Here is a 19280-nt window from a genome sequence, read left to right as displayed (position 1 = left end):
ATTTTACTAGATATCTAGAATACCTTCGGCCAGTTCTAGTGGTCATAAAGTCAGTGTCTATGATAGCTTCTGGTTCAAGTATTTCAGTCTCTTCCTCTAATAAAGGTGGGTTTTCATAAACTGGGTGGATAGGTAATTGGCCTCTAAATGGTCTCAATAAACTAATGTGAAATGTATTGTGAATTTTCCAATGAGATGGTAATTCTAACTTGAATGCATTATCATTAATTTTATGAATGATTCTAAATGGTCCATAAAATCTGGGAGCTAGTTTGACAACTGGATGTCTATCTACACTTTGGAGTCTATGTTTTTCTATTCTCAGCCAAACATAATCATTAACTTTGAAATTCATAGCTTGTCTTTTCTTGTTGGCTTGTTTGGTATATGATTGCTGGGCTTTAGCAATCATATCTTTAACCTCATCAAAAATAATGTTATGCATACTAGCAATATCATCGGCACTCTGAATTCTATTAGACAAAGATGCAACAGGTGTAGACAATCTATATCCATAAATGACTTCAAACGGTGCTTTCTTTGTAGATATGTGCGGTGTATTGTTATATGCAAACTGTAATAAATGCAAATGAGTGTCCCATGTCTGAGGTTTAGAGATAGTATATGCACGTAAAAGATCTAGAATGGTGCTATTTGTGGCTTCTGTTTGTCCATTTGTTTTTGGATGAAATGCAGATGAGAAATCAATCTTTGTGCCTAGATTAGCAAACAGGGTAATCCAAAAATTGTTACAAAATCTAGAATCATGATCTGAAATAATCACTTTTGGCAATCCATGGTTAGTAAAAACAATTTTCAAAAATAATTGTGCTGCCTGTGATGCTGTTAAAGTTTTCTTACATGGAATGAAATATGCTTGCTTACTAAATCTATCTACAACTATCCAAATCATGTCATGGTTAGATTTAGTATTTGGTAAACCAGTAATGAAATCCATAGAAATTTGTTCCCAAGGTTTAGTTGGAATAGACAAAGGCATGAGTAATCCATACTGTTTGCCATGATGCCTCTTAACTCTTTAACAAATCAAACATTCAGAAACGAAATTAGATACATCTGCATCCATATGCGGCCAATAAAAATCTTCAGTTAACATTCGTAATGTAGATATGATACCTCTATGACCTTGATATGGGGGACAATGAATTTCATTCAAAACAAAAGATCGGAATGGAATAGTAACACACAGTCTCTTTTCATGAAACATAAATCCATCATTATATGACAATGAATCAACAGGAATGAAATTATTTTGAACTAATTTATTCCAATCAGAATGAAAAGTAATATCCTGGTGATATGTATCTTTCATAGCAATCAAAGAATCAAAATATATGACAGAAATATTATGAATTGCAGGTCTTCTACTCAATGCATCAGCAACTACATTTTCTTTTCCAGGTTGGTATTGAATGATAGGATGAAAACTTTGAATGAAGGAAGCCCATTTGATATGACGGTCAGAATTTTGGGGTTGGCTAAGTAAATGTCTAATACTTTGTTGGTCGGTCTTTATCATGAATTCTGAACCCATTAAGTAGTGTTTCCACTGTCTTAATGCTTGTACAACTGCTAATAGTTCTTTGTCATATGTGGAATATTTCAGCTCAGAGGGTTTCAGCTTAGAACTAGAATATGCTATAGGATGATTGTCTTGCATTAGTACGGCTCCTATTCTTGATCCGCTAGCATCAGTCACAACTAGAAAGAATGGTCTATTAAAGTCAGGCAACTGTAAAACAGGAGCATTTGTTAATGCATGTTTCAGTAAGTCAAAGGATTTCTGTTGATTTTCGGTCCATTGATAAACAATTCCTTTCTTGAGAAGTTTTGTTAATGGTAAAGCAAGTAATGAGAAATTACGTACAAACTTCCTATAGAAACTAGCAAGACCAAGGAATGAGCGTAACTCATGCACGTTTTTAGGAATAGGTCAATTCAATATTGCATCAATTTTCTTAGGATCAACTTTAATTCCTTCAGATGATACAATATGACCTAAATACTCAATTTCAGTCTTAAAGAATTCACTCTTTTCAGGATTTGCAAACAATTGATTTTCTTTCAATAACTGAAAAACTAATGACAAATGCTCATAATGCTCTTTCTCATTTTGACTAAACACCAAAATATCATCAAAGAAAACAATCACACAATACTGATATTTCAGAAAGATACGGTTCATCATTCTACTAAAAGTAGCAGGTGCATTAGTCAATCCGAATGGCATGACTAAAAATTCGTAATGACCAAACTGTGTTCTGAATGCAGTCTTAAATATGTCAGATTTATCTAGCCTCACCTAATGATATCCAGACTTAAGGTCAATTTTACTAAATATAGAAGATCCTTGCAGTTTGTCCATAAGGTCATCAACTCTAGGTATAGGATACCTATTCTTTACAGTGATCTTATTTAAAGCTCGGTAGTCAATACACATACGATAGGTATTATTCTTTTTCTTGACTAAGAGTACAGGTGCACCGAATGGAGAACTGCTAGGTCGAATGAAACCTCTATTTAGTAATTCTTCAACTTGACTCTGGATTTCTTTTTGCTCTATCTGATTGTGCCTATATGGTGCTTTGCAAGGTGGTTGTGTACCAGGGATCAAATCAATCTTATGGTCTTCTGGATGGGAAGGTGGTAAACCGGGTGGTAGGTCTTCTGCAAAACAGTCCTTAAAATATGCAAGAAATTCCTTATGCCTAGGGTGCATATGATTTTCCTTTGCTTGCAATTCATTCACCCAAATGAGATATGATTTACTACTCTTGCGTAATGCACGTTTTGCTTGAGTATGCGAAAGCAGTGGAAAAACATTAGATGCATGCATACCATATAATGCAATAGATTTTCCTTGAAAATTAATATTCATTGTGTGTGTGGAATAATCTATATTTGGATTATGCTGGTGTCGCCAAGGCATTCCTAAAATAATGTCACTCGACTGTAATGGAACAACTAAGAAATTTCGTCTTTCAATGTATGAACCAATTTGAATCTCTAAATCTTGTACTTCTTGTGTACCATTATACCTAGTACCTAAAAATGCAGCTTTTATGCGATAATGCGTAGGTACAGTCTGTAATTTCAATTCCTTTACCAATTTTGCTCAAATAAAGTCATGAGTACTACCGTCATCATGCAAGATAGTCTTTTCCTTTCCATGCACCAAACATTTCATAGTCAATAATGAATGTGGAGTAGGCATACCTGGTAAAGTGTCGGAAATAGTAGTAGTGTCGTCCTCATCTTCAGTGAAATCAGGCATATCCTCATGTTTGTCTTCGTCCATGGCTCCAAGATAGTTGATATGTGCTGGTGGCTTCTTTGAATGACAATTTGCTGCGAGATGTCCAGGCTGGTGACATTTATAGCATACTATTGGTTTGGCTTTGGTTACATTATTTGCAATGGCTGGAAGTCTAGGTACATTTGGATTTGCTTGTGGAATAGGCTTAGGATTTGGATTGACATTGGATGGTAATGCAGGTGGTTTAGCCCAATTCTTGCGGAAAGATGGTGAAGAGAAACGACCTGGATTAAACCTTCTAAAATTGGAATTGAATTGTTTAGATCCATAATTACCATTGGCTTGGAATTGCTGTGGTCGTCTGTCTCTACCACGTAACTTATCTTCAGTGTCATGAGCTAGTGAGATGGCGTCTTCAAGGGTAGCAGGCTTGAACATGTTCACTTCAGCGTCGTAATGTCCAAGAAGTCCAGACATATACTTCCGCTTATGCGTCGTCTCTGGTACGTCTTCAAGCATGCGTAGCTGTAGGAGTGCATTCCAAAAACGCTCTGTATATTGTGGTATAGGCTCACGATCCCGTTGTTGGAGTAGATCCCATTGCTTGATAGCTTTCTCATGAAATTGCGGTGGTAGGAAATTCTACATGAACGTCTTCTTGAAATCTTCCCAAGTAGCAGGACATTCTATGCTCTTGCGTACTACAATCCACCAAGGTGATGCTCTGTCTATCAAATGATTAGTAACACACTTGATTTTATCTTTTTCTGGATAGGTTTCCTCATGGAAATAGTCACCAAACTGGCTAATGAATGATAAAACAGTCTTTCCTTCTCGTATGCCATTGAAAGTGTGAAATTTGAAACTTCCTTTACTTATCTTTGATTCCTTACGAATGGTTTGAGCTTCAAGAGTGGCGTCGATGGTACGTCGAATCAAATCTTTAGCTTGAGGTTCTTCTTTGTTGGTAGACGCTCTTTGTAATTTTGTCAATTGCGCTTGCAATGCTTGCCTAGCCCTTCGTTCTTCTTCCAATTGCATCATGATTAGGTCCAGCTTTTGTTCCATGGTAGGCTCAGGTAAGTCGTATTCAGCCATAGGATCATCCATATGTGGTGTCGTCATCCTGTAAAACTCAAAAGACCTTTCTCACTCAAAATCAGGTTAGCGGGATGAGTGTAGCTCAAATTCGGGGTTACAAGGCTATGTGTTTTTGGTATTTCTTTCTCAATTTTCAGAAAATCTGCAATATTTCCTTCTTCGTATGCTGAAAATACTTCAGCGGACCTGCGTATAGGTAGAATACTTTGCCACGAACAACTTTGCAGTTCAGAGTTTTTGCGCAGGAACAGCCCTTCTAGGAGTTTTGAGCACTAGTCAATTCTGACTCCAGTTAACTAGTGTGACTTGCAGAGTTGCAGACTTAGCCGACTTGCAGAGTTGCAGACTTGCAGAACTTAGGCCGACTTATTGAACTTGCAAAACTTGATCACAGTCGACTTGCAGGACTTGATTTCTGGAGTGCAAGACCCGGAGTTGCTGACTTGCAGAGTGTAGATTTGTCTTGTCTGACTTAAGTAATGTAACTTAGCTTTAATGGATTAAGCTATAAGCTTAATCGTTGAATTTTAGTGGGGGGGGGGGGGGGGGGGGAGGGGGGCGTTTTCTGCACAGCGCGAAATTTTCGGAAGGTCCTCTTATACCACGCGATGAATTTCTGAGCAATTAAACTTCTTCTAAAGCTTAAGTCAAGCTTAAACTTTGGAGAGAGAAGAGATATGAAGTTTTCTCACAGTATATCCACGACTTTGGTGAAGGAGATGATTGCGTGGTCCTCCGCCTGTACAGCCTGGTCCTTCGCAATCTGAGAGTAGAAACAGGGGTTCTTGATCGCCAGAAGTCTGCTTGTATCGACGGTTCGCGACGAGATTGACTGTAGAGCCCGATCGTTCCAGGAGCTCCACCTTCACACGAGATGGGTAGCGATTGGAAGCTCTTGATCTCAACTCCGCTATGATACCACTGGTGCACAGATCGGTCGCTGTATGCTCACGTAGTGAATCCTGGAAGGTCCCCAAGAACAATGAACTCTACCTTTTTGCACAAAAAACAATGTAAAAAGCATGAACGACAAGAGCAAGAGACCAATTGGGTTCAATCTCCCCCCATGCCTTGTGTGAGCGCTTCACAAAGCATGCATTTTATGTATATTTCCATCTTCATGCTCAATAATAACCCAATTTACAAAAATATGACAAGCTTTTAGCTTTTGAGTTTGCCTTTTACAAAAATAGGAAATAAAGCTAATGGACGGTGCCCATAGAGTCTGGCACGCCCAACACAATGTCCCAAATAGAAATAACATATCCGTGCGCATAGGCGCATACAAAATAATAATAAATAATTGATGCCTCAATAGACATAACAAAATATAGGCGTGGCGCCTATCAAAATATAATCCATAGGTCGAATACTCGCTAGACTCCAATGCTTTCCTCCGCCACTGCTGCTATCTCTACACATCAACTGAAGCATTCACAATTGTTAGTAAAATAATACAATTAAACCGACAAAAGTGAATACCTAACAGTCTTCAGCTACATAAATAAATCAACTGGTTAGAAATAAATCCTAACCTTAATTTATTACGAGTGCCCACTCTAAACTCATAAACGTTTATTAATTTAATATGCATTTTGCGGAATCACTCGCTATGGAATCACCCATGTACACACTAAATTAATGAAACGCCCGAAAAGGACAGGCGTCCCCATCAACTTCTCGCACAAAGAATCCACTTTGTGTATGAGCCCCGGTCATCTAAGTTTACGGAATCCACCATAAAACTTCACGGAATCCACCGTGGAATATGCCTCCTGGCATCAATAAGCATGTTGATTGTTTACATAGTATACTTGTTGTTCATGCATAGCTTCTCCAAATGCATAGAAAAATGGTTGCTCATGTTCTGAGAATAAGAACTCTGGCATATCTTCATCCAAAATCTTCATCATCTTATGACCACATTTATGCTGTTGGTTAAACTTTCCAGGGAGACTCCCACGCATACGTAAACAAGTTCCACAAATATCAAAAAATACATCTTTAGTGCAGTCCAAATAATACTATCGATCACCTACAATAGGATACATCCCACAGCCGTCGCAACTGCATCCAACATGAAGAACTTTTTACTGACCATTCATGAGATCCTCCAATGTGCACTGAGATAACCGTCCTTGTTTCTCATCTTCTTTAGTTGTACATTGAACATCCCTTTTCTTATACTCGGATGGGAATGCAAATTCAAGGAACTAGTGTAACTCCAAGCATACTAGAGCTGAGCCCCCATAATGAGGGTCTCCACAAGTTGGACAAAAAAATCTGCTTCTAGCTGCATCTGATAGACATGACTCACAAAAAACTTTTCCACACCTCAAAATCACAGGCTGATAGAGTAACTTATGACACGATGCACATAGAAACTCATCCATAGAAAATGACACAACATTAGTTCCACTCGCTAATGAACTTTGTATTGACTGCTCAGGCTGTAGTAAGTTGGTGTTGGGGATGGCATCCTCCTTTGACCCTCCTAACATGCCATCAGTTCCACTTGTCAATAAGCCATGGGGTATTGACTATTGAAACTGTTGCGATCTGTTCTTGGAAAATGGCATCCTCATTCAACACTGTTGATACAACATCAGCTCCTTTTGCAATTAGGCTATGGTATATTGATTGTTGAGGCTGCTAATGGGGGGGATGTTAGGGAATGCCATGTAGCTGAAGCTAAGGTTGGTAATTTAAAGGTTGGAACTATTGGGGATGAGGTTGGACATGAAATTGCTGAGGAAGCTGGGGGTGGAGCTGTTGAGGGTGAGGTTGTTGTGGGTGAGGCTATTGGATAAGGTGCTACTGAGTATGTTGAGGTTGAGGATGGGGCTGTTGAAGTGGAGCTTGTGGTTGAAAGGGTTGGGGATGTGGTTGTTGTAATATAGGCTGATGGGGCTGCACATTGGATTATTGAACAACATGTTCCTATGCAGGAAATGGCTGAGGAATTTGTAGATATGGTTGTGGTGTTGCATCTGGTATCTGCCAAAAACTAGGAAGCTTACTGCTATTGAATCTTCATTTGTTGATATTTTTCATATTGCTGGTCTTGCTAATATTGTTCATACTATTGATAGTACTCTTGATACTGATGTTGATACCATTGATTAGTTGTGCAGGAACACTTTGCTATTGTACAGCAGAACCCTAGACCACCAACTCTTGTGTCTGCAATCCTGACTCTCTTTTTTTTGGTTCAACAAATCACATTGTTAACAGCTAATCACAACCCCGCATGATGTAAGAACCATTTGGAGCATTTATTGCAAATGTAGATCAAGGCATACTGCACTCTCCAGAGTTTGCACTTGTTGCATAGACCATATTCTCCAACAAGCTTCAGTTCAGCATCAAGTCAAAATGTGCTGGAATTGAGAGAGCAATGCCTCTGCAAAAGAACAAAGATCAAAGAATAAGAAACTAGAAGAATAGAAAGAGGAAGGACCATCCATCCCATCAATGTCAACCTGCCCTGCCGCCTTGATGCTTGCATCTGCTGACCTTGATACCCCCATGGTTTGTGCCTATGCTATCCAAAAACTACCACTCAAGCCAATTTTCTAACAGATGTTGATAATCGTGAGCTTTATCAATCCGGAAGTAAACAATTGGTTCCCAGTGCAGGGACATTGTTGAACCTGTAGGTAACCTCAATGTATTAGAGCGCCAAGGGAAACTTGAAAGAATAGAGGTTCCTATTAAAGAATCTAAAGCTCCATATTTCAAACAAGGGCAAATCTGATGGTCCAGTTGGCTCCAAAAGGTTGTTAAACCCCTGCATGCATGATCACAAAGCTTCCTGATCACTCCTTCTTCTTCTCCCCATCGGAGTGTTTTTTGTTGCTTGTAAACTACGATCGCGATGTGCACGATTTCACCAATCCTTCTTTTTGCATTAAATCTCCAAAACTAGCTTAAAAAATCCGCTTGCTTGTTTTACATGACATCGTGTTCTAGAATTTTCCAAAATTTTTTAAGATATTTACAATAAATAATATCCAAAATATAAAAAATATACTAGTTTTGTCCAAAAATCTAGTATTTTTGGACCATCCATACTATAGACACTAACACTAATGACTAATATGGCTCATAACTCTTGTTCACATGGTAACTTCCGTGATGGGTGGCTACAGTCCTTGTCAATCCAAAAAAAATGTTGGGTTACGGTCCTCGGGTTTTTTTTTTTGCTCGAGATCCTCTCTATTTAATGATTTTAGAGTTCTTCAAGTCCATTTAGCGAGAAGTCGGGAAGATTTCAAATCAAAGTCGGGATATCACATTTTCAACCATGCCCTTCAAGATCGATGAAGCTTGGAAGGCTAGCATGTGAGGCATCTCTATTTGCAGTGGCCCCCAAGAGATGATACTTTGGAGTGGGGAGCGCAGAATTTACGAAAATGCTCTCAATCGTGGACAACATAACACAAAACCAAGTTGTTTTGTAGATTAATGTTCATTCAATACAAAGATTAAGAATATAAATAAAATATTTTTAAATATTCAACGAAGAATTTATGGCTTAACAAACAGGTAAAAATGAGAATTCAACAAGAAATGAATAAAGTAGGGAGACCATTAATTGAGATTTTTATTTTTGAAAGGAAGAATAAATTATACGACATCGCAATACATTGAATTAAACTCTTACCCTAGCTACATGTAAACAAAGTGCATCAAGAAAATCAAATTTTAATTTAGGACGATCCATTAGAAAAATACAAACAAAACATAATCCAAATAATTACATCAAGAAAAATTTTCTTGGTATTTATAAATCATGTAAACATAGAGATATATTTTCTTGACATTTAAAAAATTATGTAAACATAGAAAAATATTCTTAAAAGTAATTATGAGTCATGTAAAGTGAGTTAAGATAATTAAAGTAGGTCATTAAAGTTGTTGAATTGATACCCTCTTTAATAGGTGGAGAAAATATCAATGTTACTAATAAAGTAATAATGACTAAATTACATTATTACATGCATAGCTATTATAAGTCAAGGATATTTGAATCAACTTACTTTGCCAATATAACAAATGGAATTACAAAATCCTAGCTCATGAGGTAATCAAAAAATCGATATAATCCACTTTCGAGAAAATAGAAGCCTAAAGTTCTTAGGAAAATACTCACACTATTGAGTTGGGTAGCTTTCAAGGTAAAAATCAAGATCCAAGGTTCCAACTTGGTTTTCACAAATTAAGTCAAATTTTAATCATATCCCAACACATAGAAGTCTAGAAAAACAATTAAGACTTGTAATAAGGTCAATCAACCAACCTTCACAAAGGCTAGATTGAGGAAGATTGCGAGCAAAGACCAAAACAAGTTAGAAAAATTAAAAATATCAAAATAAAGATCGAGTGAAGGAAGAACACTTAGAATTTAGATTTCAAAAGGGAGACTTAGAAAAATCCGAAGGAAATTAGGAGAAATCCAAGAAGTTGATAAGACCAAGTTGGAAAGAATTGGTGCTAAGTTAACAAAAAAACCTACTTTGACTGCCTTCTTTTTTTGTGTAGAAATATTACTTGAATTGATCAAAATCCTAATATACCAAATTTGCAACAGGATAGAAAGAAAGTGCACTAAACCTCCCCCAAGGCTAGCTACACATCCCTTTACCAAAGGGGATTAATTTTGTTACTTCACAGAGTTCGAACCGACCCCAATGGCAAGAGGTCACTCCGTATGAGGATCCTTGGGCAAAAGGAGTTGAAAGTGCTAGAGAGATTGTGGCCAATAAACTCTTTGGTTTCGAGAAACCATCCAAACCCCTATGTGACTTAGAATGGACTTCTAGAGGGCCCAAGTACTAGTTAGGGGTAGAAATCTTTGTAAAATAAAGGCCGTTGGCTGATACGGGCAGAAGGTGAGCACTTGTATAAGATTCTCTATAAATAAAGAAGTGTTTTTATTCCAAAGGATTGTTTTCATCATTTGTGTGGTGTGCCTTAAGTTATGTAAACAAACACTGTGACTAAAGGGATTAATTAAGGAAGCTTATTTTATGTGTACAATAGAAATGTGTTAGGTAAGTAGACAACTAAAACTATCTAACCAAGGAAAGTGGGAAGGTGAGATTCTTGATGAATTTGCACTAAGGCAGGGTGGTCTTGGTAAGTCAAGAGCTTCTTTACAATTTGACACATTGTAGCATAGGAAACATTGACCACATAAGATAAATTAGAACCTTGACTCCATATCATTTTAGGGGAGCAGAGTGAGACTTTGTCCTACAGGCAAAGGGGTTGACATACCCATAATTCTCTTTGTTTCTCACTCTCCTTGAACCAAGTGTAATATGAGTTGACTTCGGTTTGGAAAATCTAGAACAAGTAGTTGCTCAAAGACCATCTGAATAGGTGACCTTAGTTTACTTAGAATCCAAAATTAAGGTTAATTAACGTGGTAACGACCAAGACCTTCCATTGTGAAGTGGACTCAAGAGGATTCAAGCGTCAAAACTTGTGTTATTTGAAAGAGTACCAAGTGGTGTCACTTAGAAAATCATCTCGATGGACCATTAAATCATGTAGTTGAGGATGTCTCAAGAGTGGGTATGTCACATGTGATATCAGAGCGAAAACTAAATTAATGCATAGAAATATTTATTTGCAACCTTGTTTAAGGAAAAATTAAATGCAAATATGATTCACCCTCTAACAATCAGTGGAATCTCTTTCATAATAATGAATATTGATAAAAATTCTTAGTATTTTGAGCAATGTTTACCTCCGTGATGCATTTCCTTGATTTTGATTAGCGAGAAAATTGCTTCATGAGAATCTTGGAGCATAAGTATGATCTCTTACCACTATATTGGGAGCATTAATGTATGCAAAGAAGAGTCTATTGCCTATCTGTTGAAAAATAGGCAAATGATGTATGCTCCAAGAATACTTGTCCTGAATCCCATATGCACAGTAAGGAAAGTGGAACAACCCAAACTCTATAAAGCATTATACTTGACTATGGAATGAATACAATGTCATGATGCTTTGTACTTTCAGTTAAGTGTCTTTTCATTATCGATCTTGCACAAGATTGTGTTTATGAGTCCAAGCTTCCATCTTGGAACCTAATTCACTTGTGTAACAGTTTGTCTCTAATCGTCCATGTCATTATGAGTTTGGTCTTCATCTTTCATCCACCATAGCTTGTGTCATGCTCTAGATCCACATTGTTTAACATGGTATCAAAGCACAATTGAGCATGGCTGGCATAGCTCCATTTTTCTCTCATTTAGCTCTCAGTTCAGCTCAAGACAAGTCCAGGACCTCATCTCCCACTACTTCTTCTCCACTTAACCTTGTGGCAACCATAGCCAATAATACCTTGCATGCTTGAAGCCCCCATATCTCTCTCTACCGGCCAAATTTTACCAAGCTTCCTTTTGGAGAAGTGTTCCCCCACTTCTTTGTATCACTTGAAACATCAACATTGCCCTTCCACAAGCTCAACATTATCAATTTTCTCAGGCTCCATTCTATGTTTGCCATAGAAAAATCTATACCTACCTCTGATTGAGCTTCTTGATCTCCACCTACAGGCCATAACTCCACATGCTCTCTTCTAGAGATTTGTTCCTTGACTGAAGAAGCTTCTTCCTATCACATTAGAAGCCAACATTGAGCCCTATGATCTAATGTAGCTCATGAAATCAGAAAAAAACTAGACCTGGGTCTAAACCCTAATCCAGGAAGCTATAGCCTAAGCTTCAAAATTAAATGTTTTTCATAGTTTCTTTTCACTGAGGTCATCAACAGTGACTTTAATCATTGAGAAATACTCTCTAAAGTTCATTACAGTCCTGGCAGGGCCCGAGGAAGCTCAGAAGCCATCCACAAAGTTTGTGAGAGAAAATCAAATCAAGTACCAACTAGTAGCCATTAAAACTCAACAAGTGTCAATTTGGCATTGATTCTCTTGTGTCTCTTGACACATTAATATACAATCTTTTGTTGGTTAACTAAATTTTAGCAACATGGCAAAGCTTGAGCAAATAGCTAAATTCAATGGTGAAGGATTTCATGCCTGGAAGGAGAAAACCATGTATCTCCTAATGCAAAAAGACTTATGGGACCTGTTTGAAGATGATGTAGATAGCAAGAAGGAAGATGATGAAGACAAGTTCGTTGAAGAAGACCAGCTCAAAACCAAAGAATGGAAGAAAATGAATAACAAGGCACTAGGCATCATTTCCTGGGGACTAAGTGATGATGTACTACATCATATATCTGGCATTAGAAATGCTAGAACCTCTTGGGAGGAATGTGTTTGGGAGGAACTTGACAAAATTTTTGATACCCAAGTAAAGAACTCAAAAGTAAAATTACTCATGCAATTTTATAAACTAGATATCAAAGACAATGCTTCTATGACCACACACATTAACAAGTTCAAGAGCCTGAAAACCCAACTTGCAACTCTTAAGAAGAATATTGATGAAGATGAAGCAATAGTCATACTGCTTGCAAGTGTAAACAAGGATCCATATGAGAACCTTGTGTCCACTCTAAGTAATGTTCCTAGTCTCTCACTCAAAAATATAGAGCACTCACTACTTGATGGAGAAAGAAAATTTAAAAGCAAAGATGTAAAAGATACCAACTCAAGGGAAAATCTTCTATACACCAAAGGAGCTACTGGACCCAAAGGAAGAGGTCGAGGATTCAACACCGACAATAGAAGTCGGATGCAATGTCTTTATTGTGGTAAGACTAGCCATATTTCCAGTGAGTGTTTTCACAAAAGAAGAGCACAACATATACAGAATGACCACCATCAAGGTTAATTCATAAATGAAGAAGAAGAAAAAGAGACTTCCGCTACTATCAACAACTCTGATAGATTGTTCTAAGGAATTTGGTTCCCATAGTGGATGCAAAAACCCTACCAAGATGTAAAGTTTCAAGCCTTAACTTGACTAGGCTACCAAAGAGCTAGTCTCCTGGTCCATGTACACATGTAGGGGGGCAAAAGCTAGCAAGGGTACAGACTCATCGTTTGAGGGGGGTGTTGAAAAATAGACAAATGATGTATGCTCCAGGAAGAGCTGTCTTGAATCCCATATGCACATGAGGAAAGTGGAACAACCCAAACTCTATAAAGCATTGTACTTGACTATGGAATGAATACAATGTCATGATGCTTTGTACTTTCAGTTAAGTGTCCTATCATTGTTGATCTTACACAAGATTGTGTTTATGAGTCCAAGCTTCCATCTCGGAACCTAATTCACTTGTGTAACAGTTTGTCTCTACTCGTCCATGTCATTATGAGTTTGGTCTTCATCTTTCATCCACCATAGCTTGTGTCATGCTCTAGATCTGCATTGTTTATCTTCAAAAAAATCTCAAAATAATCAAGTGGATGGAAAAAATTAAGTCGGTCAAGCTATTTATCTTTGAAGAATCGCACCTAAATCCCATCCTCAACATAGGCAAAGAACAGATTTGCCAAAATTGTTATCTCTATGACCAAATGCTTTGCACTGTCCTAGTCATGAGCATGTTACTATTTTAGGGCACTCACAGTGCAATAATTATTGTTAGGATGGTTTTCCAAATCTCCCTAAAAAATACAAAGTCTTAAATATATTTGATGAGCTTCCAACCTACAAAATTATGAATGTACCTAAGTTTCACAATTAGAGTTGTTGTAACCCAAAAATATTTCTAGCTTGATCTCAATTATCTCTTTTTGATGTAATAATGAAAACCAGCTAGCACTATTAGAGTGTGAATAAGAGTCTCGAATTCTTACAAGATTGTGTATTTCATACTAGACTTATGCTATAATTTTTTTAAAAAAAATCATGGATTCAATTATTGAAAATCTTAGAGATAAACGAAAGTTATAAGCGTATAAGATGTACAACTAATCTTGCAAATGTTAACAAAACCAAGGTATTACACCATTCATACATATGTTTACCTTGGCTGAAATGTAAGAGAAGTAATTCCTTCTTAAGAAAGTCAAACTGCCCGAGTTTGATGGAAAAGAAAAGGATGTTGAGTTTGATGTAGAAATTTGGATTGAATCTATGGAGGATTACTTCGCTACTACAAGCACTAGCCCTCCTAATCAAGCAATGATAGCTGAGCTAAAGTTGATTGGTGAAGCCTTGACTTTGGTGGAAGCAATGGTGCAAGGACCAAGGGGTTGTGGAAGCAACCATTACTTAGGAAATTTTGAAGGAAGTTGTATGTGGGTAATATCTCACATTGACATATCACATACTAAAAATGAATGAATTCTTTAGTTTGAAGTAATTTAGATTGAGCTTGGAAGCATACTATTCTAGATTTTTATCCCTTTTGAAGCATGTCTTGCCCATGGATATCACCCACAAATTTTTCCCATGGACTAAACCCTCCATTGGATACTCGTCTTGAAGCAATACGCCTATCCAATTTACAAGACACGTCAATTTGAGCAAGGTCCATTATCCAAGACACGTCAATTTGAGCAAGGTCCATTATCTAAGAGCTTCAAACAACATCCAAGAGTACAAAGGACCGTGAGGATATGTCAAAAGAATCCAATGACAATACCAAACCACTAGACCAGTCAAAGGAAGAAAGCCAATATAAGTGCAATTGAAAACTTTGTACCTGGCAGTTGGCAACAAGGAGGCACCAAGATGTTTTCATTGCAAAACAAATTCAACCACTTCAAAAGACAATGCCCAAAGTTAGGCTAATCAATTTTCCAATGACAATTTTGTGGCAAGAATTGAGCAGTTTCAACCACAAAAGAAAAATTTGCTGGAGTAACCTTCAAGGAAAAGGGACAAAGAAATAGATGAAGGTGAAGATCCCACTTTAGAAGTGGACATGGAAAGAGGAACAGTACATGCTACTCTCAATAAGAAGGGCCCCAATCGCCACTTCTTAGTGATCCAAACTCTTGCAACCTATCAAGGTAAAGCCTTTAAGATTTTGATTGATTGTGGAAGCACCCATTCATTTATCTCATCGAAGTGTGCAAAAAGGATGGGAATAGGTACTGTACTTGCATCTAAGTTGTTACTAGAATTAACAAATGGAAAAGAGGCAATTTCTACTCAATAGACTAGAAGAGTAGAATTTAACTTAGAATGCAGTCTTTCCAACATGGGGTTCAGAGTTATGAATCTAGGAGCTTACAAGTGTTTCCTAGGGATGGATTGGATAATCCGACTCATATTCATTGCAAAAAAAGTTAAACCATGTTCCAAAATTTAAAAAAAGAGTAGTGACCACTCTAGGAAAAGCCAAAAACCCTAGAATCCAACTAGCAAAAGCTTCTTAGATCATAAAGGGGGTAACGAAAGGACTACCTATCTACCTAATCAAAATTAATAAGATTGAGCAAGGAAAGGAAGTTGAAGAAGAACCATCCTACTTAAAGGAATACAAAGATGTGTTTCCTAAAGAGCTAATAGAACTTCCTCCATTAAGGGAAGCTAATTATGAGATTAAGCTAACACCAAGAGTTGCTTTAGGAGCAAACCAACCCTATCATATGTCCATTCCAAATCCATTGAGTTGAAAGAACAACTCAAGCAACTCTTAGATCCAGGATACATCATGCCAAGTAATTCACCATGGGGAGCCCTAATACTATTCCAAAAGAAGAATGACAAAACCCTTCATATCTACATCGACCATTGTGGACTAAACCAAGTGAGGATCAAGAACAAGTATCCAAATCCAAGGATAGATAAATTACTTGACATCTTCAAGGTACAAAGATCTTCTTAAAAGTTGATCTAAGATTAGATTATCACCAGATAAGGATCAAATAATAAAACATTCCAAAAACTACATTTAACATGAGGTACGGCCATTGCGAATTCATCATGATGTCTTTTGGATTAACTCATGCACCTACAACCTTTAACAGGCTAATGCAAGACATCCTTTGGCCCTATTTTGATTCCTTGTCTTCTTTGATGACATCCTGACCTACTCAAAGAAGGATGAAGATTATGAACTGCAACTTTGAGTTGTCCAATGAAGACACACAAGCTTTATGCCAAAAAGAAGAAATGTGCATTCTTCAAGTGGCGGGTTAAGTGCGAGTCTTTTTGCTAAGGTTAAAGGTGTGCAAGAATGGGTATTCCCAACAACAGTTAAGGAAGTCAGGATGGTGTAGGATTTTTATGAAGCACTACGCCTTGATTGCAGTACCCTTAAATAATTGCTCAAGAAGTAGGTTGCCATTGTGTGGACTCCCATTGAATAGTCTAGCTTTGAAAATCTTAAAGCTTGATCATAGATATTGTCTTAAAACTATTGGATTTGAGTCAAGAATTTGAAGTTGTCACTAATGCAAGCTCTCTTGCATTAGGTTTCATACTCATGCAAAAAGGCTATCTGATACCATATTCTTCTAGGAAGTTGAAGGCTCATGAGAAAAATTATGCTACCATGATCTAGAGCTACTTGATGTGTAATTCATTCGCTCAAATTATGGAGATGCTATTTGCTAGGTGGAAAATTTCCTTTAGTTTGTGACCATAAGAGTCTCAAATGGATTTTCACACAGCCAAGACTTAAACATGAGGCAACGCCAATGGATTGAAGTCTTGTAGAACTATGACTTTGAGATCAAGTACAAGTCAAGTAAGGAGAATGTTGTTGTGGATGCCCTAAGTTACAAAGCATTTCTCAATGCCCTTATCTCAAAGGAACACTCTAAGGTAAGACCTCTAGTAGCAATGGTGTCAATGGCCAAAAACCCAATCATAGAAATGGCCAAAGAAGAAGTAGGTAATAAGGATCCAAGGTATCAACATATGATAAAAGAGATCCTATCTAAGAAGATGAACCCTAAGCACAAACTCAAGTATCTAAACTTCTCTATAGAGGAAGGACTTGTCTACTTCAAGATAGGACCATGCATCGCAAGAAGTCAAGATCTCAAGAAGAAGGACTTGTCTACTTCAAGATATGACCATGCATCGCAGAAGTCAAGATCTCAAGAAGAAGATACTTTAGGAAGCCCATGATTCCCCTTCCTTAGGACATTTGTGCTATGCAAAAACTCTTAATGCTATAAGGTGAAGCTTTCATTAGAAAAAGCTCAAAGAATATGTGCCTAAATATGTCATTGAATACCTAAGCTACCAATGGGTGAAGGTTGAGTATGTTAAGATGCTAGGAAAGCTCCAATCATTTGACATCTTGCAAATGAAGTGGAAATTTATTTGTATGGTTCTTGTAGTTGGACTACCCTATATCCAAGGAGGATAAAATTCAATCCTAGTGATTGTGAATATGCTAACTAAGGTTGCTCACCTTATGCAGTTTAAAACTAACTATAAGGCTTCAAATATTGCAAGGATCTTTGTGAAGGAGATCTTTAGGTTGCATGGATTGCCGAAAAGGTTCATCAATGATGGTGATTCTCTTTTCACTTCTCATTTCTAGAAGAGATTATTTGAGGCCATTGGTACCCAACCTTTTTTAATTACCAAGTATCATCCACAAACTGATGGGCCAAACAAACAAGTTGACCAAGTCATCAAAGACATACTTGGAGCTTACTTCTGCAAGGAACCTAAATGGTGGATACAATATCTACCTTTGGTGGAGTTTTCCTACAATGCATACTATCATCAAAGCATGGAGATGATCCCATTTCAAGCTTTGTACATGCAAGAATACCTAACTATAGTGAACTTTTCTTACCCTAACCTAAAGGTAGAAGCTTCCAAGAAGATGTTGAAAGAGATGAGTGAATAAGTTAAGGCTATCTAACAAGATATCCATGATGCTAAGGATCGGCACAAAGCATATGCTAATCTAGGAAGACAATAATGGATTTCTAAGGAATGAGATATGGTTTTTGTTGGTGTCCGTCATAAGAAGAGTTCTTTATTCTTGGGGTAATTCAAGAATCTAAGCCCAAGATATTGTGGGCCATACAAGATTCTTAAGTATATGGGACCCAATGCTTAAAACTTACAACTTCCTGAATACTTGAAAATTCACAATGTATTTCATGTTAGCCCTCTAAAAGGTTATATACCCAAACTTGATCATGTTCTTGATTATGAATAAGTTGTAATGCCAAGCCAATGAGTCCTTGAGCTTTAATCTCATAGAGTAATCAATGTAAGGGAGTGCATCCTTAGAAGCAAAACCATTATAGAATATCTTATCCAACAGAAAGACTATCCTAAAGAGGATGCCACTTGGATGGATGAAGATATCCTACGTAAGCAACGTCACCAGTTTCTTTTGTGATGAAGGACTAGAGCTCATTGGAATCTTGAAGATGATTTAGAAATCTTAGAAAGATCTTCATGAGATGAAATAATCCCTACACTTCTAATAAGAACTACCTTACAGTGGCTATTTTACATTGTCCTTGTAACTATTTAGTTGAGAGGGACTCTTCTTGGAAAGAGTTGAGTTGACGATATATCCAATATCAACATGCATGTTTGGTTTCATTGAAGTGTAAGATTTTGGACTGATGACTTAGTCAATCACAGTAACGGATTCCCCTCTAGATTTGGAAATGGTGGCTATGGGTTATTGGATTCGGTAGTATCAACAACTAAGGGCAGCTATTTGATTTAAATTTGGACCAAAGGTCTCACAATTTTAGGAGACCTAGTTTGAGATTTTAGTTGCATCTTTTGATCAATACAACTAGGGGCTGCTACTATGCTTTGATTCTATGTGTAATATGGGAGTTGTAGCTACAACTTTTGGAGTCTTGGTTGCATTAGCAATCAAGGATGATTGTTTGCTCGGATCCATGGGTTGATTGGAAGTATTCTTGGGTCTAGAATGTTTTTTCACCACTTGCCCTTGTTGGGTATTTGGATATCACTTCTTACTTTATATCTATTTTCTTGGTTGAGGTAGTGGAAAGGAA

Source organism: Lygodium microphyllum, chromosome 20, assembly GCF_053477565.2.
Source record: "Lygodium microphyllum isolate KBCC chromosome 20, Lygodium_microphyllum_v1.1.10, whole genome shotgun sequence".
Taxonomy (NCBI): Eukaryota; Viridiplantae; Streptophyta; class Polypodiopsida; order Schizaeales; family Lygodiaceae; genus Lygodium; species Lygodium microphyllum.
The sequence above is the reverse complement of the archived record's forward strand: the minus strand, read 5'-3'. Positions refer to the sequence as shown.